Source organism: Callorhinus ursinus, unplaced genomic scaffold (assembly GCF_003265705.2).
Source record: "Callorhinus ursinus isolate GAN/ISIS: 27379988/994484 unplaced genomic scaffold, GSC_fseal_2.0 scaffold1, whole genome shotgun sequence".
Classification (NCBI taxonomy): Eukaryota; Metazoa; Chordata; class Mammalia; order Carnivora; family Otariidae; genus Callorhinus; species Callorhinus ursinus.
Genome location: NW_027397063.1, coordinates 62,951,969 through 62,979,290, shown reverse-complemented (window position 1 = coordinate 62,979,290; position 27,322 = coordinate 62,951,969). Strand labels below are relative to the sequence as shown.

Sequence of the window (27,322 nt, the reverse complement as noted above, 5' to 3'; positions counted from 1 at the left end):
AATTATAGATGTATATGCAGTTATAAGACATAATACAGTGAGAGCCTGTATGCTCTTTACCCAGTTACCCTCCATGGTAAGACTTGCAAGACTGTAATACAATCTCACAACCAGGATATCGACCACTCCCACAAAGTCTGGCCTTCCTGTGCCTCAGTAAGCCCTGCCCTTGAGGAGCTACCAGTGTAAAGGAGAGTGAGACACATACAGAATCAAAAACAGTGCCATCTGGGGTCTAAGATAACCAACTGAGTAGGACCAACCAAATGCCACGGATGACCAGAAGACAAAGAGATCACATCTGCTTAGGGATAGCAGGAGAGGCTTCCCAGGGGAGCTGGGATGGATTTGAGCCTTGAAGGAAGAACAGGAACTTGACAGATGGGGCTGAGCATTCTTAGTTAAGGACCTGTGGCCACCCGGGCTCATTAAGGGCTCGAAGATAAGTCTCTCTGTGAATGACTTCCTCTGGTTATAGATCTACTACATAAACTGAAAGTGCCAAAGAAGTGAACATAGAAGTTTAAAGAATCTTTGGCAGCCTCTGGGCTATGCTTCATGCTGTTCCTAATTCCTCCGTAGGTCCCACGCATTATAGGTGCTTAGCATGTGCTGAATGAATGCCTGAATAAAGAAATGAATGAATAGATTTCTGCCCCTGTTGTCCCAGTTCTGCTTTCCTTCCTGCTTTGCCTTGCTTTTCTTCCCCCATAGAGCATGCAAGAGCATGAAAGCAATGTCATTGGTTTAATTTGGGCGATTGCCTAAAACCCATGTGGTTTTCTAGTGGTATAGGTTGAGCATGTGATGCTGATTAAGTCTGAGGTCACAGGCGCCTCACAAACCCCCCAGAGGCCAGTAAATTTTTTTCTCTTCTGTGGCTACAGGATCTACACTGCATCCAAGGTGCACCACTGTTCAAAGGAATCTCAGAATCCGCAACTGGTCGTTTTTTCCTTACACATTTTGATAATCGAGCCCGCAGAGCAAGTCTCTGTACTTGGTTACCTTTGACCCACCTCACCTGCCTCACCTCTGGGTTTGTGGTGTGAGAAAGGAATGCGTTTCCTGGAAGCAAAGAATGGCAGAGCTTGGGGGTGTTGAGGAGGGAAGACTTTGAAATTTAGAAATCATCTGGCCCTACCCCCTTATTTTAAGACAGGGAAATAGAGGTCAGGAGGGGTCATGTCCTGCCCAGTGTCATCGTGTGAGCCACTGTGCAATGCGGAGCAGAGTTCCAGCCTCTTGGCTCGACTTCCGATGTTCTCTCCAAGGCATCCAGCTGTCTCTTCCTCCGACAAAGCCAGCCCCTCTCAAGCCTCCTACCCGTGGCCATGTGCCAAGAGTTTCTAGTGCTTATGACAACACGGCATAGGAATTAGGTGTACTTGGTTTTCCTTATGTACAGAAGCGTAAAAAAGATCAAAGCATTTACAGTTTGATGATGTTCCCGAATGCAAGTTCAAATTACTGAGTTAAACAGCCAGCAATTTTTTTAGAGGGCTTTCCGGAGTAATTACTCAAGATGGAATTAAACCATATTTGCATTTGGCTCCTTCCCATTCCCTCCCACTGCCTGGAAAGGGGAGGAGGGGCGAACCCACAAAGAAAATCTTGAAAGACTATTGCTAATTACAGATTTTTACCTGCCTGATGTTCTTTCCCTTTGCACATTAGTTAAATCAAGACCAGGTGTCTTGCAGATGGGTTAGCTGCTGGCTATCCGAAGAGATTAATAGATCCCAGCAAACGGGTAGGGGAACGAGCTCTTGAGTTTTATGGGTCATTGACGCTGCTTCTCTCAGCAGAAATCAAGAGTGAGAGAGAAAGAACTTGAGCTGAAGTGGCCTAGTTCATTAGAGACGCTAGTAGCTGCTCACGTGTTCACTATCTCCAGAGCCCCTGGGAGCAGGCCGGTCCCCTCTGCCCCCAGATCTGGCCGAGCCACCAGTTCGGAAGGAAATCAGACCCCAGATTCTTATTCTGAGGGAAACTGGTTCAGGATTTGGAGGTTTGTGATTGGGACCAGAGGCTGCCGACCGGGCCCTGAGCAGCGACCTGTGGTCGTCAGTGAGGTGATCAGGAGCCCAGGCTCCTGCCTCCTTACTTCCTCTACTGACTCTGAAAGGCCCCCCACGGCTGTCAAAGCTCAGAAGGAGGGGATGCCGGAAACAGACCAGACTTTAAACGGTGCTCCAGCACGGCTCGGAACACAGCTGTGCTCCCGAAGGCCACGGCCTTTGTCCCTACCCCGTAGGAAGGACTTTGGGCTAAAACACAGAATGACGTCCGGTCCCAGCGGTGTCGTGGCTCAGGGTGCCTGATTCCATTGGCGAGGCCAGGTCAGGTTTCCTTCTGGAGGGCCCAGGATCCGCGCCGAGGCCAGGATGAAGCAGGGAGGGGGGAGGAGGCTGGGCAGATGGAAACAAAGGTCACTTATTATTTACAAAGAACGCATTTGTCCTAGCGTGTGAAGCCCTGAGTTTTTGCACAGTACTGGGCCATTCACTGGAGCCCTGAACTCACAGTAACAAACTAATCGGTTCCAAATGCTCCTAAAAAATCTGCCTTCCACAGAGCCGATTTCTGATTCACTGCCACTGAGCCTGATTTCTGGGTGAGGCAAAGGATGAGCAACCAAGAACGGTGCAGGGGCCCCCTGAGTTTCGCCCACATGCTATTTGGAGGCAGGCACACACTCTGTCTTTGTGAGTGTAACAGAACGTGAACACACATTAGTTTGTGTAACTTGAATCCCTTTCTGAAGAACCCTGGATCCAGTCCACCCTCCCCCACAGTGAGTTAACCGCACTGTCCTGGCTTCAGGGGGCTGGTAGAAATGACTAAGCTGCATTTTGCAGCCAACAGTCATGTCATGTCATTCTTGTCCCGGAAACCAACAAAGCCCTTAAGGTAATGATTGGGTCTGTTCATTCTTTGGTTTTCTGCCCACTCTCTTCCCAAGCCCATTCCCCAACAGGTCTCCTGGCCCCATGACACTTGTGTTGGCAACCTTCTGGTGCCTTCCGGAGGAATGGGACTCGTGGCCCGAGTCACAGTGTCAAGTCAGGCCAGGGAAGGGACCTACCGAGGGAGGTTTTGGAGCAGAGCCAGGGTGAGGCGCCTGGGGCCACGTGGAGGAAGAGGTGCCCACCCTGCACCTGCCTGAAGGCGACAGTAAGCGCCTCCCTAGGTTTTGCGTCCTGGCGCTGCTCACCTGCCTCACATGTGTCCTGGCCTTGGTGTGGAGGATATTTGTAACCCTGAAGGAAGTAGTTCACTTCCCTGGTTCATAAGCCCAGGAGGCTTTTTAAAGAGATACCAGCGCCATGGTTTCACCCGCACCAATTAAATTAGAACCTTTGGGTGCGGAGCCTGGGTTCCCACGTCCCAGGTGACTCTGTTGTGGAACCGTGGTTGAGAGTGGCTGGTCCGAGGGCTCACACTGGGCCGCAGGTAATGGATGCCTGCTCTGCCGATGTCTGCTGCAATTTGACCACAGCTCAGTGATCTCTGTGCTGACTTGGCCCCTCCAGGATTTTCTCTGGCCCCACATAGACCTGAGGTCTGGCTGGACTTCCAGGCAGACTTACCCAGGCCTTCGGATCTTGGCCGCAGTGCCAGGCACCCCCACTCCCAACTCCCCAGCCAGACTTTTAGCCAAGCTCCTCCCCAGCCTCTAGGAGCCGCAGAGCTGCCCATGCCAGGCGGCACTTCCTGTGATGTGGCCGCAGACAACCCCGCGGTGGCGCAGGGAATGGGCGAGGTGGTCCTTGCAGACGCCGGGAAGAGGACAAAGTGTTTTCCTCAACTTACCGAACACGTCTCCCCCAGACTGAAACCCGGGTGGTGGGGGGGGGGGGTGGAGACCCAGGGCCGGCCTGACTGGCTGACGGCCCTCTCTGTCAGCCCTTTCCTCAGAAACGAAGGGATGGGCTTCTCTTCCTCCTCCTGCCTCATGGGGGCCATTCATTGACAAAGTTCCATAGTTGGATCCTCCAGGCCTCGAGAAATTCCTCTCTGCTTAGCATGTGACTCTCAAGTCTCAAGCCGATGGTCACTTTGGGGACTCACAAAAATCGAGTGCGACAGTGTAAGCTCGGGAATGGCAGCGACGGGCGCTTCCCCGGAAACGCTGACACTCCCTGCTACCATGAGCGGGAAGCCCCAGAACAAGACTCATAGGTTATAGAAGCACCTTCTGAAAAGATTGCAGCGCATTATCTCCACTCTACACATTTTGTGCCAAGACTCAACATTTTATACAGAGCCTCGGGAGGCATAAGCCTCTTTTCCGGGTCTCCACTCATTCCCTCGACATTGGGGAGGCAGGGAGAAGGGGGGATATTTTTATTTCCCCCTCCAATCTGTGCACTGAGACAGAGGAGGGAGTTAAGCGACTCCGGGGGCCCTGGGGGCTGGGGGGGGGGCGGAATGGGGTAGTCAGGCCAGAAGGACAGAAGCAGGGGCTCTGAATTGGGTCTTGAGTTTCTGTTAATGTACTTGATTTATTAGCCTCCTTAAGCCTTTGAGTAGATCTGCTATATCTTGAGAAACTTGAAGTCTTCGGCTCAGCTGTGAAAACTGAAAGATGCATGAGCCATCACTTCTTAAAGCTGGGTGAGCAGTCTGGACTGATTTCATGGGGGTCAGCTTGCTTGACTCTTCCCCCTCCCCCGCCCCCACATTCTGTGGCTCTGTCAGCCCCTTCTGCAAATACTCCTGTCGCAGGCTGGTCCAGGCTCACCCCTGTCTCTGCAGAGGGCTCATCCTGCTTCTCCCTGCTCTCTTCCACCCTGCCCCGCTCGCCCGCCCTCTTGTCCACGGCCAGGCAGGGCTTTGTGCCAGCCCACAGGCCCTGTGTCTAGAGCTGCGCAAACACCACTAAGCCCTCTGGGCTTCTAGGAGCTGGGCCTGCCCTCCACAGGAGATTAAGGGTCCACCGTGAGTCAGCAGCCCTCCTGGGCTTGAAGCCCAAGGCTCTTGGCTGGGCCTCCATCGGCTGAGACATTCCCTGTCCCCTCCTCCCACCCTCTCTCCTGTGCACCCCTTCTCCTCATTCCCTCGGAACTTAGGTGGGCCTCTGCCCCCACACACAGGGCTGTCAGAGACCTAGTGTGTCTCCCTCCCTACCCCATCTCAGCTCTGGAACTGTCTTGCTCAAAGCTCTTGGTCTTGATGGTTGGCCACGTCTATAAGGCAGAGAAGCCTGGGCTCGGTGGCAAGAGTGGCATTCCGGAAGAATGGGGGTGTGGGGTGTGAGTACCTCCTCTCCTGGGCTGTGAGTCTCTGGGTTCCAGGCCGACACTGTGAATCACAGCTACTGTACGGTGTGCTGAGTCACCACCAGGAACCTGGGGAGACAGTATAGGCCTATTTTAAAAAAGATCTGCTGGTGTACCCAGGCTCTTAGAAAATGCTGGATGATTATTGCCACATACAGGTATTGGCCCGGGGTGTCCAGTTCTGTTAACAGGCAACTCCTCTAATGAGGGGCCTAGACACCATGTGTGCGGCCCCACCCTGGCCACGGTGGGGGTGTGTGTGGATTTCAGGGGGTAGGGTGCCCCTAGCCACCACCGGGGGAGTGTCGTGGACCTGACCTTCGCTTCTTGAGGGGAGAAAGGGGAACTGCAGGAGAAGCCCCCAGCACCACCTTCAAGGGACAGAGACAGCACCTCTGTGCCACCTACTCTCTGAGTCACCTACTGTCATTCCCACTCACGGGAAGAGAGAAATCTGGTGCGTAAGAGTAACTGGTTCGAATCTCCACCTTCTTTGTGATCCACGAATTTTTAGGTGTCGATAAACAGAAGTCCCCAAAGCACTCCTTCTGGTGGCGGATGACCTCCTCCTGATCTCCTAGCCAGTCAATGAGCCTTTAGCGGGCTATGGACCGTAGGCCTCGGAGCCACCATGCTCCTAGAGATCACCTTGTCCAACCCCTCACTTACTGATGAGCAAACTGAGACTCAGAGCAGGGACAGGACTCGTCCAGGTTGCAGAGCTAAAATCGCAGGTGCTCAGCCCTGGAGCGAACGCTGTGGAGAGGAAGTCAGGTAAGACACAGCCTCTGCCCTCAAGGAGTCCCGGATTTGCAGGGGAAGCAGTCATTTGCCAATACAGTAATGATGCAGGTAGAATGTAACTAGGTGCATAAAAAATTGAAATGAATTTGCATGAGAGAGCAAAAATGCCAGGTCACTCCTACACAAGGAATCAGGACAGGTATCATGGGGAAGAATATTAGAGCTGACCTTCCAAAGATGGGTTACATGGACACTCAGGGACAGGAGAAGGGGGAGGAGTTGTGCAGATAAAAGGAACAGCTTGAGATGGGGTGGCCCAGCAACGTAGGCCATTTCGGCTTGTGGTACAGGATGCTGAAGCTGAATAATGGCAGGTGGGGGAGGGAGGGGGCTGGGGGAGGGCGACGCAGGGGAGGGAAGATCTGGAATGCCCAGGGTGAGAAATAGAAACTTTATCATCATTACTATTGTCTAAAAGCACCAGGTGGCGATGTGCCAGGCATTTTACTGAGCAGTATTAATCATGTAATGCAGAGTCTGCACTTTCTAGGAGCTTAGAATTCCAAGACAAAGGAAGAAATTATGGACAGATAGTAAAGACACATATTAAACATATGCATAAATCAAAAACTGTTTAACACGTAAGTATTTAAGTGCAAGTAAAGGAATAGGTGCATTTAATGGGTCAGTGAGGGAAGGAGCCATCTGGGAATTTGTTCCTGGAAGGTCTGTCTCTGTCCTCAGCCTTCCCTGGGCTCTGCAGCTCTGAGAAAGGCCCAGAAGGGCCAAGACATCAGTCTTAATATCAGACACTGGCTTTGTCTTCCAGATGGCTGATTTCTGATATAGAACTGTCTCTGGAGCCTCCCACTCATTCTCATTAATTGATCCAGTCTTCTACTATGTCCATTCCTGAGCTCAAAGCACACAGGAGATACAGCTTGGAGGGGGCAAGGGATCGAGATCAGGGCCACTGAGTACAGTGGTGCATGTGATCCACTGCACAAGAGGGAGAAAGTGGGAGTTGAAGTCCAGACCTCCCGCTTGCTTCAAATCAAAAGAATGGAGGTGCTGTGTCCACCTAGAGCAGGGGGTGCCTGTTTCTCATCCATACAAATGCGTCATACGGGCTTGTGGCTCTGACAGGGATGGGGCCAAACACCTTTTTCAGACAATGCTTTCTGTCTTAGCCCTCTCCTCCACCTCCCCCCATGGGACATGGGAAAGATTTCCAGCCCGATGCTCTGGGCCAGGTGCCAGCACGGAGATGACTCTCAGCCACCCAGCTCTCCACGCCGGGCCCCTAGCTCATTTTATGCTTCATTAGGCTGGAGATGTGAGAAAGGGCAGAAGAAAATCTTTGCTTAAATATATCAAAGAACAAGAAGGAGCCACATACGTGCTCTAAGCACCTACCGGGTCAGTCCTTTCCGCAAATTGTTAAACAGACCTCTGACTCTCCCGGTGCACGGTGGCAAACACAGCACTCACCACTTCATTACATGGTGAGTTGGAAGCCCCTTGGAAGCCCCTTGGATCCCCCAGTCAGCAGCAATCACCCCTGCCACCGCCTGTCCCCCACATACCATCTCTGCCTGGAGCTGTCCGGCCTCTGAGCGTTTTAAATGACTGTGAGCTCGGCATCCCCCAGACAGCCTCTTCTATTGTGAGTGCGCTCTGGCTGTGTCAGCATCTCCTCTCTTTGTTCGGGTGCTGTTCAACCCCTCAAATTTCCAGTATTAGCTCTGGTTCTCACCCTTGTTGCCATACAGATTTGTAAGTAAGAAAAGAAAAAGAAAAAATGACACTGTCCCCAAACTATTTCTTCTTACTCCTCACTCATCTGTCCCTGTACCATAAGAAGCAGACCTCAATACTCGCAGCCCAACTGTTGCCCATTGCCCATGCAATGTGCCATTCTTTGCCCTGTTCCTATTCTCAGCGCCTATTCTCTTGTGCTGCTTTCCTGATTATAGGCTGGCAAGACTCATTTGGATCTGACCTCCTTAAGCACTGGTTCCTGACTTCCTTCCTTAAAGCCTCCCACTCCTTTGTTTCTGCTCCTCCACGCAGCTCATGATCAATACCTTGCCTGGATCAGTACCAGGGCTTTCATGAACAGTTGCACAGGTTGTGCATTGCTCTGCTGCACATTAGCGTCTAGGCCTTATTTTTATTCCTTCAAGTCCCTGCTGTGGCAGTCAGTGTCCCTGCTGAGTTCACTGGGTCCCTTTTGGGGGGGGCAAGATATGGGCAGAAGAAAATGAGGTCTTCTCTGGAGTCCCTTGGTCCTCCAACTACCCACCGACTTTTCTCGCACGGACTGTGAAATCTCAGAGGGCAGAGTACATGTCTTGCCTGTCTCTGGGTCCTGAACAGCAGATTCCAACACAGGGCCCTAACCTCAACGTTCAAGAAGTGTTACTTGAACACCTGGGTAAATGAATAGGTCAGTGAGTGACGGAAGAGTAAGATTTGACTGCTTGGATGACAGAGGTGCTATTGAACTGCAGGAAGACGGGAACATGGGCGGTGCCTAAACTCCCTCTGTTTCAGAGACTCTGAAGGCCAAGGCAGGGGCACCTGGGTGGCTCAGTCCATTAAGCAGCTTACTCTGGATTTTGGCTTAGGTCATGATCTCAGGGTTGTGGGATCAAGCCCCACGTCAGGCCCCACGCTCAGCGCAGTCTGCTTGAGGACTCTCCCTCTCCCTCTGACACTTCCCCCCTCTCTCTCTCTCTCTCTTTCTCTCATAAATAAATAAATAAGTCTTTAAAAAAATAAAGGCCAATGCACTTTCTGTGTCAGTATTAATAAGATTTCAGCAAAGGGCTGGATCTAAGACACACACCTCAGAGAAGTAGTTTTCCCATAGGTCAGCAATAACCAGCTCCAAGACCCAGCAAATTCCCCTTGTCCCCCAGGCTCCCCCTTGTGCTACCCTGGGAATGTAGGGAGCAGCCTACATCCAGCCTACCCCAGCATTTGTGCCTTTTTCTGGCCTGCATGCCAGAAATGGGGTTTCTGGGTGGCCTGCACGTACCCAGGGGAAAGCCTGGGAGGTCTGAAGTTGCAAAGGAGACCCTCAAGCTGGAAGTTTTCTGTGGGGGTTCTAGGACTGTCTATTGCCCTGAGGAATGACAAGCCAGACCTTCTCTGCCACTTTGGCTTTTCTTTTTCAGGAGAAAATAAAATCAGAGTAGGATGCTGGCAGGGGCCGGGCAGTGTCTCACCATAAAAGCAGCCGAGGAGAGTGGAAATGCCCTCTGCAATGGGAATCCAGATCTACCTCGGGTTATGGCCCTGGCACTCTTCACTTGAAGAAGCCACACACCTTTCTCGTCTTCACTTTCTTCACCAAAAAGGAGTATTCCCTACCTCCTAAGGACCAGGTAAATGCTTTGCAAACTACAGAACAATGGAAACAGAAAGTAAAACGGCTGCCATGGATGAGAGCTCCCAGCCGCCTGCTGATGAAGCCACAGGCTGTGGCCAGCTCCCTGACCCTCCCCAGGGTGCATCTGACCCCGCACTAACCCTACACCGAGGCCCCACACAGGCCTCAGGCTTTGGGGAACTGACCCTACGGAGCTACTTCAAACCCCTGTGGACTGATGCGGTTTGTGAGGGCAGGCACGGGAACACAATAATCTTGCAAGTGTACCCGAACTCAGTTTCCTAATCCATAGGCAGGCCTGGATTTCTCTGATGGGTTTGTTTCAATTCCAACTTCTACTTCCTAGGGTCTGAGGAGCAGCGATTTGGGGGTATCACCTCCCTCTCCAATGGAAAGATGGTAGTCCATCCCCCGGGGCCTTGAGGCAAAGCCTCATGCCCCTGTCGGGGAATGGGTCTGCCCAGAAACGGAGCTGGCCACCTGCAGCAGGTCCCGGCTGAAGGCCAGCCCCTGTAGAGTTTGGGTAGGGGGTGGAAACACTGGGAGGGAGGAGAGCGAGCCGAAGAAGGAAGCCTCAGTAGTCCAGGGCATGAAGGGGAGCAGGCAGGAAAGGGAGGGACACAGGACAGGTCAGGGAGTGAGGATGAGGCAGGAGGGAGGCAGAGGCTCTGGGAATAAGGCCCTGGAATGATGTGGTAGTATCTCAGGTGTCAGGTGGAGGGGGCAGTCTCCCCCCCCCCCCAGGGCCCTTGCTTTTGGGGGCCTCCCAGAGGTCCCATGGGGAAACGAGCCAGATTTCCACCTGACTTGGCCCCACTCTGTTGGGAACTATGGAAATTCTGTGCTGGCTGACTTTAACTATTAAGTCCTCTCTGCTTCGGAGGAGCCATGCCCCCAGCAGACAGGCAAGTGTATGTTTCTGTGGGTGAGTTCCTGCCCGGTGGGGAGGAGTTTGCTTAGGAAGTGGGCTCGCTGCTCCCTACATTCCCGAGCTGACAGAGGCCTGCCCGCCCCCCCACCCCACCCCACCCCACCCCACCCCTGCAACCAGGGCCAGACCAGCAGCTGCAGGGTGCCGGCCCCAGGTCCCTTGCTGGCTCTTGACTGACACAAGCCCGAGTGTGCACACACACACACTCCTCGCCCTCAGCTCCATCAGACCAGGCACCCGGGGGCCAGGGTCCCTGTAGGGGTCCCGTGGGGAGCCGTGGGGAGAGCCTGCAGCCCCTGCCCAGGGATTAAAGTGTTGGCTGCTGTAAAGCCCAGCAGCAGCCCAGCTGTCCCTGTACGCCTGCCCAGCCCACCGTCCGGAGCGTGTCGTCTGCGCACGACTCCCAGGGTGCTGCTGAGGGCTGCGCCACCACCTCGGTGGGGAAGCTCCGGCTTCATCTGCTCTCGCACATCTGCTCTCCTGCCAGGGAGCAGCTGGAAGGGGATTACCTCTGTGTCCGCTCGCCCTGGGAAGCCCCGCGTCTCCCTCGGAGGAGTCCACATGCTCCTTCCTTGTGTTCTTTGGTCCTTCCAAGTGGCATGAAAGACCTTTAGAAGCTAGTGTGTGTACAAAATGCCAGCAGGAAAACCCCAGGTTTCTGCTTTCTGAGTGGAGAGGGGCAAAGCTGGGGCTAAAAAATGGATATAGTGTTAAGGAGAGCTTCATAGGTAAAACAACGCAGGGCCCCATAACCTGAAAGCTTTTGAAAGGACAGCTGGAGCCAGGGCTTCTGACTATGCACACCTGTGGCCAAGTTACACGCCCCCCACCATAGCCTCCCAACGCCCAACATATAAATCGGAGTAATAATAATGTCCCCTTGTCTTGAGTTAGGGGTACGATCGGCCACTCTTCATATATTATCTTAGTCAATCCTACCAAAAATCCTGGGCAGGTAGTCAACTCTCCGTTTTACGGAAGAAGAAACTGAGGCTCACAGAGATTAAGTAACTTGCCCAAAGTTATAACTAGTGGGTAGAACAGCTAAGATTAGAACTTCGGACTGTCAGACTCCACGTGGCATGCTTGCCCCATTTTTACACCAAAGAAAAATTTTTAGTCAAGCGGAGATGGTTCTTTTCATATCTGCGTGTTCTTTCTGTGGGTGGATCAGAACAGAGAAACACATGGACACAACTAAGCATCAGGTCAAGCTGACTTCCCCTCCCGGCCTTCCAGGCAGCAGGTGGCTTCTGAGCATGTCCAGGAGCAATGCTGTTTCCAATCAGTCCAGGTACCAAAGGCTCACAGCGATGTCTGTGGAGCTTCGAAAAATCCTCCCACTTGCTGCACCTTCATTTTACCAGTGGTCAAAAACCAAAACCAAAACACAGACATTGAAAGCTTAAGAAAAATGTAGGGAAGAAAAATTTACAATTGATAAAATTCTATTTTTTTTCTTTTCTTTGAATTGGGATAAAACTGATAGGATTCTCATTATTGTGGCAGAACACTTTTTCCACTAAATTTGATCTCAGAGTCTAAGGAGAGAAGGTAGGGCCCCCTGGAGACTTCCTCCCCAATGTAGCACCTCTTCTGATCAGCAGTGATTGGGAGACCTGTATGTGCCTTATAGTTCGCTGGTCAGAGAGGACTTCAGAAACAAGAAGCGGCGGGGGGGGGCATTTGATCCATCTATGTCCAGACTCCCTGTTACTACTTCCAGTGGGGGGAACACTTCCATTCACTGTGATTGCTTCCACAAACTAGAAGGGAGACGGCGGCTTGAGAGGAAGCCAGGCGTGGAACATGCCGCACACACTCAGGGATATTTAAACCTGCCCAGGCCCGTGGAGTCAACCTCTCCCTGCAGTGACCTCATGGGGACAAGATGTGTATATCTGGTGCCAGGATGAGGCTGTGGCTTCACACAAAAAAAGTCTATGAGCTTTGAAAGAACTCATGTCTCTAATCATAAAGCCGTGACCCAGAGAGTACACACCCAGAGTGGATTTTGGCCTAATTGCCAATGTGGCCATCTTTATTGATGACATCAACCTGGTTCCGTTCCATTCCACAAATATTTCCTGAGTTCCTACTATGTGCCAGCGCGGAATTAGACATCGGGGATGCAGATATAAACCAGCCATGCCCTCTGACCCAAAAGAGCTCATTGCCTCTGGGAAAAGAGATCATAGAAGTTGCGTGAAGAGGGAGTGCCATTGGACAGTCAACAAATGTGTTTTGAGGACCCACTAGGTACTGAGCATGCAGAACTAGGGATTCCAAAAAAGGGCTTGGGGAGGACATCTGACGGCAAATTGACTCACTTTTTGATCATATAAACCATATTCAGTCCAGTTTTATGGACAAGTTCTTATCATTTAGGAACTTTTAAAAATGATTTTAATGCCTTTTAATTTTGATTTTTTAATGTCTGTCTTGCCAGACTGTTAAGCTTCACAGGGGCTGGGCTACAGATATGCCTTGTGCACAGTATGTCTCCAATGCTGAGACGGTGTCTGGTCTAGTGAGTTGTCAAGAAAATCATGAACCTGGGGAAGCTCGCAGACTGTGGGGATGGACATGAGATGCAGAAGGAGTAAGGAACAAAAGTCCTGCTCACCAATTATCCTACGAAACAAAAGTGAATAATAGCAAAGTTCTCCCTCTCTCTCTCTCTCTCTCTCAATTACACACACACATACTACAGTCAATTAAGGGCATAGGATGAATTGTGGGCTTCAAACTTCCATGGTCTTCAAGCTTTGAACCAACAAATGGCAGATACCTTGGTTGGATCTCTCAATATCCCTTCAACTTCCTTTTTCTTGCCATTTCCAGCATAGAGTCTAGAAATCTAAAACACCTACCTAACTCCCCAGCTTTAGTTGCCGCTAGGGATGGTCACAAGAGTTGGCACAAAGACTGGAGGTAGAGTGGCCATCCTGCAACCATGAGGACAAAGCCACACCCAAGCTAGTCAGGCTCAGAGGCAGTACAAACCCCGGGGTCCCGACAGGCCTTCTCAGAGCTGCAATACCAGCCCTGGATGACTCACCCATGGGCGTCTTATTACAGGAGGCAAAAGATCCCTTCATTGTTCAAGTCGCTCTAGTTGGCGCATTTTACTTGTATCTGAGCACAAGCACTAATACCTATAAACTAGCACGATTGGGCACTTCACAGTTGCCAAAGGCTTTCTATTCATTAGCCATCACACTGAGAGGCACAACTAGCTAACATTTATAGAGCATTTACTTTATGCCAGCAACTATTCCAAGTTATTTACCTGTACCAACTCTTTACTCCTCATTTGTTATCAATCCCATTTTACAGAGGAAGAAACAGGCTTGGGCAGGCTATGTAGCTTGCACACATCTGGGAAAAGACAGAACCTTGAGCTGAGCTCTTCACCACCCCCATCACCCCTTGGCATGTCCTCCCAATCTCTTCAGTGAAGTCATTCTCAAAGGGTGCCCCCCCAGACCTGTAGCATCAGCACCCCCATTGGAACTTGTTAGAAGTGCAAATTCTCAATCCCCCCCAGAGACCAAGTGAATCAGAAACTCTAGGGTTGAGGCCAGCACTCTGGATTTTTAACAAGCCCGAAAGGAGTTCCTGATGTGTGCTAAGGCTTGAGGAACCACTGCTTTAGAATATGCGGAGAACCTTTGTTATTCTCTTCTGGGCATTCCTTGTTGCACCTGCTGTCAGTCTCCTCCTTAGGTTCCAAATCTTGCAGGGCTTTCTTGATCCTGAGTGCTAGCCGATCTCCACAGCCGTCTTTATACATGAAGAAAAAGGATTCTTCGCTGTTATGGCCCCAAGTCTACATCGGGTCTCAGGTCTGTAGCCACCTACACTCCGTGGTGTCCCAGCTCTATCCATGCAATGTCAGGACCAAGTCCTTTTAACTGACATAGCCCAGCCCAGCACCACCCCCGGCTGAATCAGTTCATTTGCTGTTCCAGGCACTCCAGTCTCTTCCTCATTCACGCCAAAACACCTTCCAGATTCCATCCTGGGGAACCCCATCAGGAGCTCCTACTTTCCTCTCAGCTCTGTCTTTGGCCCTGGTGGCCTTTAAGAGTCTGAGTTAGGGCCTGGAGCCACACAGGTGCTTCTAATGTCCAGGTTTTGTGACTTTTTTCACAGCCTCAGAGCGAGAAGGGGCCTTTGGTACCATTCAGTTCAAAACCCCTGATTTTACTGGAAAACTGAGGCCAAAGGAGAAGAAGTGATAGGTCTACATTTATCAGAAAGTTGCTGGAAGAATGAGGTAGAGCCCAAGTCTGCAGGGCAGGACGCTGCGTCTCTGACACCCAAGAGCAACTTCATGTCACCAGCTCAAGACACATGCCTAATAATTGTTTGGGGGGCAAATAGGCCCAGCTGAATTAGCTTCTGTTGGACAACATTCAAGATCAAACTCTGGACTAACCTGCACTTACTGAGGCTCCTCTCAATGGCGGAGAGAAATCTCAGGCCTGTGGAGTGGGAAAGAAGGCGGGGCTACTGGTCTGGTTGAGGAGACCAAAAGATTTCTGTAGCAACAATGATTTCCTTTGGATATACACTAGCCCAAGTTTGAGCTGTCCATGGGAAAATAAAGGGATATTTATGATGTCGGTGGGGTGAGGAAGAGAAAAATGCGGGTCATAAGTAAAGGGGCCTTTAAGGGAGGGCATTGTGTTTGTTTTCTCCAAGTCTGCTGGGGAGATAAATGCAGGCCCTTTCAGAATGGCTACTGCCATGTTCGCTCAGCACGAGGTCCCATTAGTCAAGGTAACATGGGTAGAGGGATACCACACGTCCAATCTAAGTCCCAGCAGAGAGGGTCTGCCCTGGAGGACGACTCAACAGAGACCACGTTAATTTACTTAAATTAAATTGCCAAACCCAGGTGCTCAGTGTAATTTTAAAGTAATATGAACATCAGAGCCCTGGTTTCTGGGTAAGTTATCTAGTCTTGAAGCCTCCTGGCATTCACAGGCAGTCAATTTCTTCCTGAGGCGTTTCTACTAATCTCTTCTCCAGGAATAGACCTTGGCTCCCAAGACAGGATCAGTGAGTTCAAGGCATAGCTTGACTCCAGCCCTAACATTGCCAAAGCAAAACACCCCGCCTATAGGCAAGTGGATGGAGATTTGCAGAGCCTTCCCTGAGGCCCCCCAAACCAGGATGGTTGCAGTGGTCTGTGAGCTTTGGCGTGCTCCCTGCTTCAGGGGCCTGGGGACTAAAGGATTGAAGGAAAGAGGGTGTCAGGAAGGAAGAACAGACATTCACGCACATGTGACTAGCCTTAGCCACTCTGACCTACTTCTTCCTCACCCACCCTTTCTGCGGCAGCTTTCCCACATCATCTGCACTTCGTCTTTATGCCAAACAGATTTACGCTATGTGGGGTGAAATCGTATCGGTTCCCAGGCTCTGAGTCTCCCTGGGAATACACTTCAACCAAATAGAAAATATCGTTTGCAAAATACCCCATTCAGATTTGCTTCAAAATAATCTGGAAGGGGAACGTGGTGGGATTATAGATGCAATGGGATTGTCTCTGAGTTGACCATTGTTAAAGCTGGGTGAGGACATTATTCACAAAAGCCAAAAAGTGGAGGCAACCCACGTGTCCACTGACAAGTGAATGGTAAACAAAATGTGGTCTATCCACACAATGGAATATTATTCAGCCTCAAAAGGGAAGGAAATCCTGGCACACACTACGGCATGGATGAAACTCGAGGACATTGTGTTAAGTGAAGTAAGCCAGTCACAAAAAGACTAACACTGTCTGATTTCGATTACAAGAGGCACCTATGGTAGTCAAGTTCACAGAGACAGAAAGGAGGACGGTGGCTGCCAGGAGCTGCGGGGAGGAAGAGAGATGCAGAGTTGTTGTTTCACGGGTAAAGAGTTTCAGTTTTGCAAGATTGAAAGAGTTCTTGAGATCGCTTGTAGAACAAGGTGAATGTACTTAACACTACTAAACTGTTCACTTAAAATTGATACGATGGTAAATTTTATGTCATGTATTTTGCCATAATTAAAAATTTAAAAGAAAAAAATATTTTCAAGCTGAGTGATGGTCATATGAGTGTTCATTATACTATTCTGTCTACTTCTGACTGTACTCAAAACCTGTAACAAAAAGCTAATGCTAAGAATGCTAAAAATGCTTCATATACAATAGCAACAGAACTTACTTAAAAATCTAGTAATAAACTTAAAAAGAAATGTGCAAGGTCCATATTAAAAATACCATAAAACTTGGGGCGCCTGGGTGGCTCAGTCGGTTAAGCGTCTGCCTTCAGCTCAGATCATGATTCCAAGGTGCTGGGATCGAGTCCCGCTTCGGGCTCCTTGCTCAGCGGGAAGCCTGCTTCTCCCTCTCCCACTCCCCTGCTTGTGTTCCTGCTCTCGCTGTGTCTCTCTCTGTCAAATAAATAAATAAAATCTTAAAAAAAATACCATAAATCTTCGCTAACGTATATAACAGAGGTCTTGAGTAAATCTGGTTATCTTGTTCCTGGATGGGAAGATGTACTCTTGGAGTGAGGGCCATCTTTTCTTTATTTATCTTTAAATTTAGTTCCATCTTTCCAAAAAGTCAAAAGGAAACTGTTCTGAGGAACAGGATGACTCTAATATTCCTCAGGAAGAGGATATGCAGAGGAAGAGCCAAGTAAAGGTGAAGAAGAGAAGCAAATGGACACGGGAAAGAGGGAAGCAAACCTGATTTTGATGCTATGGTGATTCAGACTCTGCCGTGGCAGCACAGGAATACACAAAGACACCAGAGAAGCTCAGCAGAGAGTGAAGAAATGGATGCTGGGAGCAGTTTAATGTGTCTCCTTGCCCTCCTGCAACTCCTGCCCCACCCACCTGCCTCTTCTGGGCCCAGCAGCTGCGGGGGGCTGCCAGGCAGGCAAGGGACCGGGGGAAACAGGCCGGGTAGTTGAGGCAGGGCTCTCTCTCCCTAAGAGAGCCTCAGGTGAGATTATGAAGGAAGCACGACTCTGGTCACGTGTACCCAGGCAAATCCCTACCCAATCCCACCTCTCGTCCTACCCTCAAGAAGCTAAGGAGGGACCCAACAGGTGAGCTGAGGGTGTGACATCTTTGGGACCTTGAGACCAGGAGCAGCGAGCTCCTCCTGCAGCTTCAACAGGGGCCTACCTGTCTGTCTGCTCTTGCACGAGCCTCCTCCACGACCATCAGTTTTCCAGCCACGGAGCCACAGGGAGCAGGCAAAGAGAGGAAACAACATACCCCAGACACCTGTAGCCCCAAGGAGAGAAACCTACCAAATATCTGGAACAGGCTTCTAAAGAGCCAGCGGCGGAGACAGATGACAACTTTAACAACAAAACCACAAAAAGACCCCAGTGAAAACATCCTGAAACCAAAAACCATGCTTTTTTAAGGAAAAAAAAAAGCGAATAATTTAAGGGAAAGGTAGAGCTGAGACTAGAATTGGTGTGGCCTGGAAGATAAAGTGGGAGAAATATCACCAACCGTAGAAAAATACAAAGAAATTGAAATCATGAGATTTGGAGGGCAGATCTAGGCGCTCTAACACAGGACTAATTGAGTCCCAGAGGACAAAATAAGATGGTGGAATAACATCTACAGACTCTTAGGGTCAAGAACAGCAGTCCCCAAATCCTATACCTAGACAAGTTGTCATTCACCCGTGAGAGTTGAAATATATACACATAAATATTTTTATAAATACGCATGGATTCAAAAATTATGAGACTCTGAAGAAAATAGTTTTTAAAAGACTGCAACCAAAATCAAACAAATTATAATAGAGAAGAGAGGAAACAGGATGATCGGTAAGCCATGTTTAACTATATACACACACACACACACGCTTACCTATGTATATACGCACATATATGTGTATGTGCCATAGATATGTACATGCATGTTTTGTTTGATATAAACAGGTAATAATAGACTGTGGGAAAATGTGTAATGCTGAATAAGGATTCTGAAGATAGAGGTGAAATACTGCAAAGGAAATGCTAATAAGACCGAGAAAGAAAAGTACTGTGCAATTTCAGCAAAACCTAGGAGTTGGGGGCCGGGCATGCAGAGTAAAAGCATCCTAAAGGCTCTTGGGGGAAGGAGGGTAGAATACTTTCACTTCACAGGGAACGTGAGAGTATTCTGAATATCTCATTGGTGGAGGGAAGAAGCACCTAAATGGGAAAGATAATAAGGGACTAGAGTATCTAAGTGGGAGAAAAATATCTCCTTTTCCTGTAATAGCATTCCTATAATAGTAAAGGAGAAGAGCACCAGAAAAGGAAAGGGGAGATAACCATTAATGAGATGGAAAGAGTGCAGGGGAATGCCCACATTAGCAAGGTGGGAATGGAAAAGCAATTCGAGCAAACTAGCAAAATTAAAAGAAAAGAAAAAGAAAAAGAATCATCACAAGCATAAGGAGTCAAATCAAGTACAATCGTTGTTAGGCTAAGTGTGAATGAACTGAATTCTCTGTTTAAAAAACAAAATCTACAGGGGCGCCTGGGTGGCTCAGTCGTTAAGCGTCTGCCTTCGGCTCAGGTCATGATCCCAGGGTCCTGGGATCGAGCCCCGCATCAGGCTCCCTGCTCAGCCGGGAGCCTGGTTCTCCCTCTCCCACTCCCCCTGCTTGTGTTTCCTCTCTTGCTGTGTCTCTCTCTGTCAAATAAATAAATAAAATATTTTTTAATAATCTATAGACTGGGCTAGGGGAAAAAAACCCCAAATCTATCTTAATGCATTTAGAAGTGACAATGAGAATTTAAAAGTTTAGGAACACATCCACATAGAGAGGAAATTTCACTATCTGGTAAAAGAGACACTTCACATCATCAGAGAATGGATGAGTATTTCAAAAAGAGTGTTGGGACTCAGATATGTATTAGGGAAAATTCAAAGTTGGATCAAAAAGAAAATATCTGTAGGAAACGAGGCACAAGAAAATCAAAAGGCAAGCAACTGTTTCAGAGAAAATATATACAACAAAGAACTAATATCCAGAATTTGTAAGGATATCCCACAAATCAGTAAGAAAAAGAAAACTGCCCAGTGAAGCGATGGGCAAAGGATGATGGTCAAAGCCAAATGGTCAATACACCCATAAGACGAGGCTCTGTATTACTTAGAGTAAATGGGGGAATGCACATTATTACAACACAATGCCATTTTTCTCTCATCAGATTGGCCAAAGTGTTAAAGATTTATAACCCCAAACTATGGCAAGGGTTGGGGGAATATAAGTACAGTCTCTTTGGAAGTCAAATTGACAATATCTAATACAATATTTTTGGCTTGAATCAAATACAATGGTAAAAGTGCATTTCTTTTGACGCAGAAATTCTATTTTTGTCATCCTTATTCTAGAAGAAGGCACATGTGTGCAAGGAGGCATGCTCACAGTAAAACACTGGTAATAATGTAAATATGTATGAGTAAGGGAATGGTTAAATAAGCTGTGGCACACCCAAACTATGGAATCTTGCAGCCATTTTTAGAAAGAATGAGTTGACATATATCTAATGTAAAGAAAGATGAAAAGATATTTGCGACATATTGTAAAGTGAAAGAAGCAAGCTGCGGAGTCATTTATATAGTAGGTCACTGTTGTAAACAAAATCCCACAAAATTACATTATACCCTTAGTGTATAAGTATGTAAAGGGGGGGTGGTGCCTGGGTGGCTCAGTCGGTTAAGCGACTCTGGATTTCTGCTCTGGTCATGATCTCAGGGTCCTAGGATGGAGCCCACCTTTGGCTTTGTGCTCAGCAGGGAGTCTGCTTGGGGATTCTCTCTCCCTCTGCCCCTCGCTCTGCTCGCACTCTCTCTCTCTAAAATAAAATAAATAAATCCTTTTTTTAAGTAGGTAAATGGGGAGGGGACTGGGATTGGGGACAAGCAAAGGGAATACTAGTTTCATCTATATAGTTTGAGTTTTTACAATAAAAAATGTAATCACGAATCGTATATGTGTAATGAAAAAATAGGTTTACCCATAACAAGAAGAAATACCTTCATGCTTTGAAGGGCAGATGCGTCCATTAATCCATTCACAAATGCCCACTGTAGGCCAGTGGCTGTTGGGGAGAAAAAAATGACTCATACACATACACAGCTGAGTGCCGGAGGCATTCTGTGTCTGGTAGAGGAGATAAGGCTTGTAAACCAGTATGTGAAATATGTCAGCAAAATGTGATCCAAGCCATAGGAGGCATACAGACCAGTGCTGAGGGAGTTCTGAGAGGAGATTAGTTCCCGTGGAAAGAAGAGGGGAGGAGAAAGAAACAGGAAGGTCTTCATGGTGAAAGCAGAGAGAGAGAGAGAGAGAGAGAGAGAGAGAGAGTGTGTGTGTGTGTGTGTCTGTGTGCTGGGTTAGGAAAGATCCCCAACAGGGGGCCTACATGTACAAGTGCAGATGAGGAGAGAACTTGAGTGGGAGAGGTGGAAGAACAGGACACACTGGCTTTGAGTAGCCTGAGGGCAGTAGGGGGAGAAAGGGTGAGCAGTGGGTGATAAAGCTAGAAAGAGAAACCGGGGCAGAAGTGTTCACTTAGCCAAGAGTTCCTGAGTGCCGGTGAGTTTCACTGCCTGATGGGGGGAGGGGACGATGTTGTCTGGACCAAGCAACGCATATGTGATTAGGTATTTACAAACAACTGCAATGTCACATGCACTCTTGTTATGTGGCTGGGCTGAGAGATGTGGGTGCAATTTACAAAGCGTGGGAGAACCACAGAAGGTTTTTGAGGAGATGAGCGCCTGATCCCTTGTAGGAAATTCACAGTGGCACTGTGCCGGTGCATTACAACAGGGGCTTACAATGGGCTGGACCAGGGGCGATCAGAGCCTAGTAAGGGAGTGACAGAGAGAAAGAAGGGGAAAGAACAGGCCTGAGCAATAGTATGAAGGAAGAATTGCTGGGACTTAGTGAGCTTGGTTTTGAACACATTGCGTGGGAAGTATTTGGGGACCCTCAAGCAGAAGGGTGTCAGATAAAAGAGCAGGTTGGACAAGAGGATCTCGGGAAGGCCCACTGGCTGGAGGTAGCAGAGTTAGGAGTCCTCGTTTCCTGGAGGAGGACAAAGCGTTGGAGAGATCAGTCCAGGAGAGTGCTTGGTGTGGGACGAGAAAAGGGAAGTCATTCTGGAATCTCATGGGATCTCAGCAGAGTAGGAAAGATCCAGGAAATGATGCCAGGATTTCAATGACCCAGGAAGGTCACAGAGGCGCTCAGAGAGGAATTCAGTTCTGACCTCTCCACCTCAAACTTGGGCTCGCCCTCTCCAAGGCAGGGGGCCCATCTGATGCTGTGTGTGCAGAGCTGCACCCGGGAGCTGACCGAGGGAGGCAGGGACAAGAAGTCCTCAGCCACAGCACGGAAGAAGGGTGGATGTAAACTGGGCATTCAGGATGGAAGGGCTGCCAGATAAGGAAAGGTGTCACCACAGCCTCTGATTAGGGGCCGCAACCCCAGGGGTGGTGCTCTGCCCCTTGCCTTCAGACTGCTGTTCACTGGCCTCCCCTGTAGCCTGGGTAGGGGGCACAGACCATCCCCAGGCCACGGAAGATAAGAACAGCTCTTCCCGTCTCTACGTGGGTGCAGGGTTTTGCTTCAGGTGGGCTGCTGGTAAGTGGTAAATGACAGAGGCGTTTTACAACCCCAGAGTAAAGGCTCCTTCGGTATATACTTTTGTCTTTATGTCGCTCAGATCTCATTTTTCCATGTATAAAATACAAGCTGAGTTGGCATTCAAGGCTTCCATAATCTGGTGTCATACTACTGAGCTGTAGCCTCTGGTTCCTCACATGACAAACCACTGTTGTCCTTGCTACCCACATATAGCCATGCTGGGCACCAAAGGACACATTCACATTACAGTGTGACTTCTTTGTCCCTTCAGGTCATGACCTCCGATGAGCTGGAGGTGGGAATATCCCTGGGAGCCATTCCTACATGAGGACTGCTAGCAATGAATTAAATATATACAGAAGTGACTGTGGGCGACCACAATATAGCCCACCAAGCCCAAACTCATCTTCCCCCTAACCAGATCCTAGAAATGCCCACGACCACTCCAAACCACCCAACATATGAAGTGTGTGGTGGAGGGAAACTGGGATAGAAAATATCCTACTTTTCGCAAAATTTACCCCCCCCATTTACAAAAACATATGACATAGGAATACATCGCCAGGGTTCTTCCTCAGGCCTGAGAAGGGGCCTATGCAAATGTGGGGCCCCTGTAGCTTAAACGTCACCTGCTTCCCTGTAAATCTGCTTCTGCCTGGATCTTCCCCTCAAGGCGGCCTCAAGTGGGATGTGTCCTTGACTGAAGAGGTTGGTTCCTCCTAAGGCAGCTGCCCTGCATGATTCTCTGTCCTGGTCACTGTCCTCTGTGCCCAGAGGTTTTCATGCCTTGGCTCCTTATCGCACTACTGTTTAAGGCTCCTCTAGGCCCATACCTCTGCAAACAAACCCTCCTCAAAGTATCCCATTCTGGGTGTGCTCTCTGTTTTCTGTTGGGACCCTGGCTAGTCATCACTCCCTCCTCCCCAACAAGTACCTCTGTTCCCCTCCACCTGCTCCCTGATTCTCTCCCTACCTTATCCCACCCCCAGGTGACTCATTCCCTGGGCCTTGGCTTATGTCACCTCTCAGCCTGAATGTCCTGAGCAAATCTTACCCGTTTTCCCAGGCTCAGCTCCAACCCGGCCTCCTCACCCAAGCAGAGTGGTGCTTAGGAAGCCTGCTGGGTGAATGATTGCTCAAATATTGTCTGAGCAGGGTCTGCCCTGCAGGCAGTCAGGGGAAGGGGGAGGGGCTCCAGGAGATATCGATTTCATAATTGACCGGCCGGAAGGAGGCTCTTTACAACATCTTTCCTGGAGACTAGAATCCCCGTTTACCCCACCACTTAGTGAGACCCTGTCAAAGCGAGGGAGGTCCTTTCCATTCCCCCTGGGTAAGCAGGGCGGGACTCCCTGTGTCTGTGAGTATGTGAGTGATTAAAAGCGAAGCTGGCTGAGTGCCCTATACAAATCATTTCCAGCCACAGTGCTCAAGGGACTCTGCTGGAATGCAGGGCAGGAACACAAATGGATCCTTACCGGGCTGGCCATGGGGAAGAAAGTCATGTCAGACCTAGAAAAAGGGAATTCTGTGAGAATGGGGGGCGGGGGGCAGCACTAATCCCCAGGGGGAGGAGTCCAGCTTTCCTTCTCTGGCTCCATGAAATCCCTCATTGCAGGAAGCGATGGGAAACAGGCTCCGCCCAGGTTAATGGGAGCACTTCAGGGCCCCCTCCTAGAACAAGGAGGCTGGGAGGAAGGTGGACTCCAGGCCTTTTGTTCCAGAGGGCAGAACAGTCTGGGTGGCTTGCTGGCTGCCCAGGCAGGAGATGGCCACGGAGCCACGCATATTTCCTGGATGTGGGGGTAGGGGGAAGTCGGGGCAGGATTTTGGCCAGAGAGGAGATTCTTGTCACTGGGAAGGCAGTGCGGGAAATCTGCTTAGCATTTGGGAAGCTTCATGAAAAAGAAGATGGAGTTTGGGAGCCAACTCTGCTTGGACTTTCTGAGACTTGTGCCAAAAATGTAGGGACTCTTAAACCAGCGAAGTGCCAGATGTCTGGGGAATTGCTTTCCCTGGTTGATTTGAAAGTAGGACGGATTTTTGTCTCTTTCATAAAATCAGAGAGGTATGCCTGTCTAAACATAAGGAAGTAACTGATTAGCTCTTGACTCTCCACATGTGAGTGTGTGGGGTGGGGGTGCTAGCGTGGGGGGGTTATAACCAGTGGGGCACAATATTAAACCTTCGTGGAAAGGGCACCAAGCACAGGCCCCGAATCTGTGACCTAGACCAGGCTCCACCGCCAAAAATGTTGTGACCTTAGGCAAGTCAATTTCCTATTCGGAGCTTCAGCATTCTCATCTACAAATGAATTAATTGGATAAGATGATATTTACTATCTCCTCTAGTTGAAAACACTCTGTGATTCTCGTAAACTCAATCACAGGCCATTGAGAGCATAAACTATTTTTAGTCCTCCGATTAAGTGAGTTTTTTCTCCTTTGAGCAGCGCAGTAAAAAAGCCAGGACCACAGGACTTGGGTTCTCATCTTGACTCTGCCTCTGTGTGACCCTTAGTAAGTCAACATGCTTCTCTGAGCCTCCATCACTTCCCCAAGGCTCACGAGGTCAGATCTGGCTTCCCATTCCCCAGCTTTGTGGTACAAAACCGAGAACGTCTTGGGTCTCCCTGTATCGGTTCCAGCTGAAAAGACAGGCATTTCTGAGTCTTTCTCTCTTGGACATTCTGTCACAAATAAAAGTGAGTCTATCATATATCCTGACTTAAGATCCACCTCAAAATGTAATCCCCTAGGACTTAAATGGAGCATAAATGTACAGAAGATGAAAGTATCTTGGGGTTTCCCACTTTTGGGCTCCTACTACCTTCTTAAGATGGGACTCAGTCCCTGACACTATTCTCCTTGAGTGGCTCAAGATTTCTAGAACATCCATGGGGCCATTTGAAGGAGAAGATATATCTCCTTCTGGTGGTTTTCTAAGACCCTGAATCCTGGAACGAAAAACGTCTCCTCACTGGGTCTCAATTCCTCAGACTGCTTCCAGTCCACCCTTCCTGCTAATTTATTGGTAACAGAACTTCCTTCAACACAGGGGCTAGAAAGTAGTGGTGCTTTCATAACGAAACAAGTAGAACAGGAAAGCATAATGCCCTGTTTTATCATACTAGTTTTGGATCAGGCAAACCCAGATTTTGACTCTCAGTGGATTACTTTCTAGCTGTGTGGCCTCGTGTAAGTTACTTAACCTCTCTGAACTTCAGTAGGTAGGTATACCCTACCTTCCAGCACGGCCATGAGGCTTAGAAATACTATATATAGATCAATGGTCTCAGTGCTGTGGCTCACATGTATCTGAAGCCCAATACATTTTGGTTCCTTCTCCTTCCCTTCACAAAATGTTATGAGAAAGTGAAAAGTTGATGATTGTTAGCTTGGTAGCATCATAGGTCCATCATATCAAGCCTGTATCCAGCTCTCCATCCTATTACTACACTTCAACTTTCTGTCCTATTTGATCTGGTCACACAGAACCACCCATCCATCCTCAAGACACACCCTACATTATATTGTACCCTTGTTTTCATAATTCTTGGTCTAGACCACCCTCCCCAATCTCTACCTGCCTATGTATCTCTTATTCTTCAAGGTTCAGGTCAAATGCCATGCTACACAGGAAGCATTCCCTGGCTTCTAACTGGATATCACACACTCTCTTCTGAGTCACCACAGTGCTTTTGCTGTCTCGTGTATCATTGTTCGTTTCTACTAGAAAGAAGTAAGAATATTGCCCCCTCTGTCACCATAAGCAGCCTGTGAATGATATATACTGCACACATAACATCTGGGGAAACTTCAGGACAGTGACTGACCCAGAGCAAAAACTCAAGAACACATTCTCGATTAGATAAATGAATAGAGAGGTATTTATTTGAGGGAGAAGATGAGATAAGTAGCTCTTCAGAAAAAGGAACAGAGGGGAAACAAAAATTAACACTATTTGCATACCTATGGTGTGAGATGGAAATTGCATTCCCCAATTTACAGAGATAGACAATGAGGCTCATGGAAGCTAAGCTATAATGTTATGGGGCCATTCATGGGTACAACTATGTGTTGGGTGCTGTTGCCTGCACTTTCGTGTGCATCATTTCATTTAATACACACAATATCCCTTATGACTTAGTGTCATCCCCATTTTGCAGGTGCAGAAACTGATGCTCAAAGAAGTTGATAGCCCAAGTTTACAAAGTTCACCTGGGAGGTGCTGGTGTAAATTCATACACTGTACCTCAAGTATGTGTCACTGGTGGGAATTTTTTTTTTCCCCATAACTGATCATTTTGTCCTCTACAGACCCAAATCCCACTGAGGAGCAGGGGGAAAAAAAAACAGGTCAAGTCACAGCTCTCAGAGATTATTTGTTTTGGTTTTTTTCCAGTTTCTCAGTTTCTTTTGAACAAGTATTCAGGTAATTCCAGGCTCAAACCTTCCCTACCAGGCTATTTCCCCTCCACCTCCCAGGAAGGCTGGTCTCTGCTCTCTTCTCTGGGTTCTCACTGCCCGAAGTGGAGAAGGCCCTACTGTATTCACACCCGCAGCTGAAGTCGATGCTGCGGAAGCCTGCGGCTGGTTCTCCTGGCCTGGTTGGGCGCCGTGTGATGTCCCCTCCCTCTCTCCTTCCTGCTGCTGGCTCGGTGGTGTCCCAGCTCTCACTAGGACAGCACACCTGGGTCTCAGCCTGACCCCTGTGGCATGGGCAGTCCTCTTCACCATCTCTGCTTTGGGTCACTTCCCCCTGGCCATAGAGGCCCATGGCAGGTCGGCTGGCCTCAGCTCTCAGTGACCTGTGTTCCCCACTGGGGGCCCTCAGGAGCTTCAGGTCTGGCTGGAGAGCACCAAGCTGAGGGGTAGGCCCCACCTCAGGCCCGCTCCCTGTTCCATGAGCCACTCCAGGTCAGTGCAGGGTCCTCTAAAGGCCGTCTCCTCACAGAGTCTCTTAAGCAGGAAGGGGGCACAGACTCCTGCTCTGGAACCTTCAGCGAAACTGACCGCTTCTAATGCCGCCCCCTCACCACTTGCCCCTCTCCTTCTGTCTCTCCTCACCTCCCCCTCCCCCCCCCCCATGGCAAGAGGGCTTCCTGTCCCTCCCGCTATTTGACGGGGACCATCTCTGCGTCCCTATGTCCTGTTCTCCTCCTTCCTGAGGTGCCATTCATCTTTTTTTTTTCCTTTCTTAGAGCCATAATGGCAGAATGCCTGCAAGAAGAATATGTAAGGAAGGCATTTTGAAAAATATTATCTGCATTCCACTTGTAGCTCTAGGAATTAAATCCA

General features: G+C 49.2%; 1 long non-coding RNA gene across 1 annotated transcript; it reads right to left on the bottom strand.

The window, feature by feature from the left end:
- Positions 1–2,051: 2,051 nt before the first annotated feature.
- On the bottom strand, positions 2,052–6,019 carry LOC141374528 (uncharacterized). The gene is made up of 3 exons (XR_012381479.1): positions 5,955–6,019; positions 5,267–5,354; positions 2,052–2,411 (listed from the first exon to the last, which is right to left on the bottom strand). It is a non-coding gene; the product is annotated as an uncharacterized lncRNA (long non-coding RNA).
- Between the last annotated feature and the right edge of the window lie 21,303 nt (positions 6,020–27,322).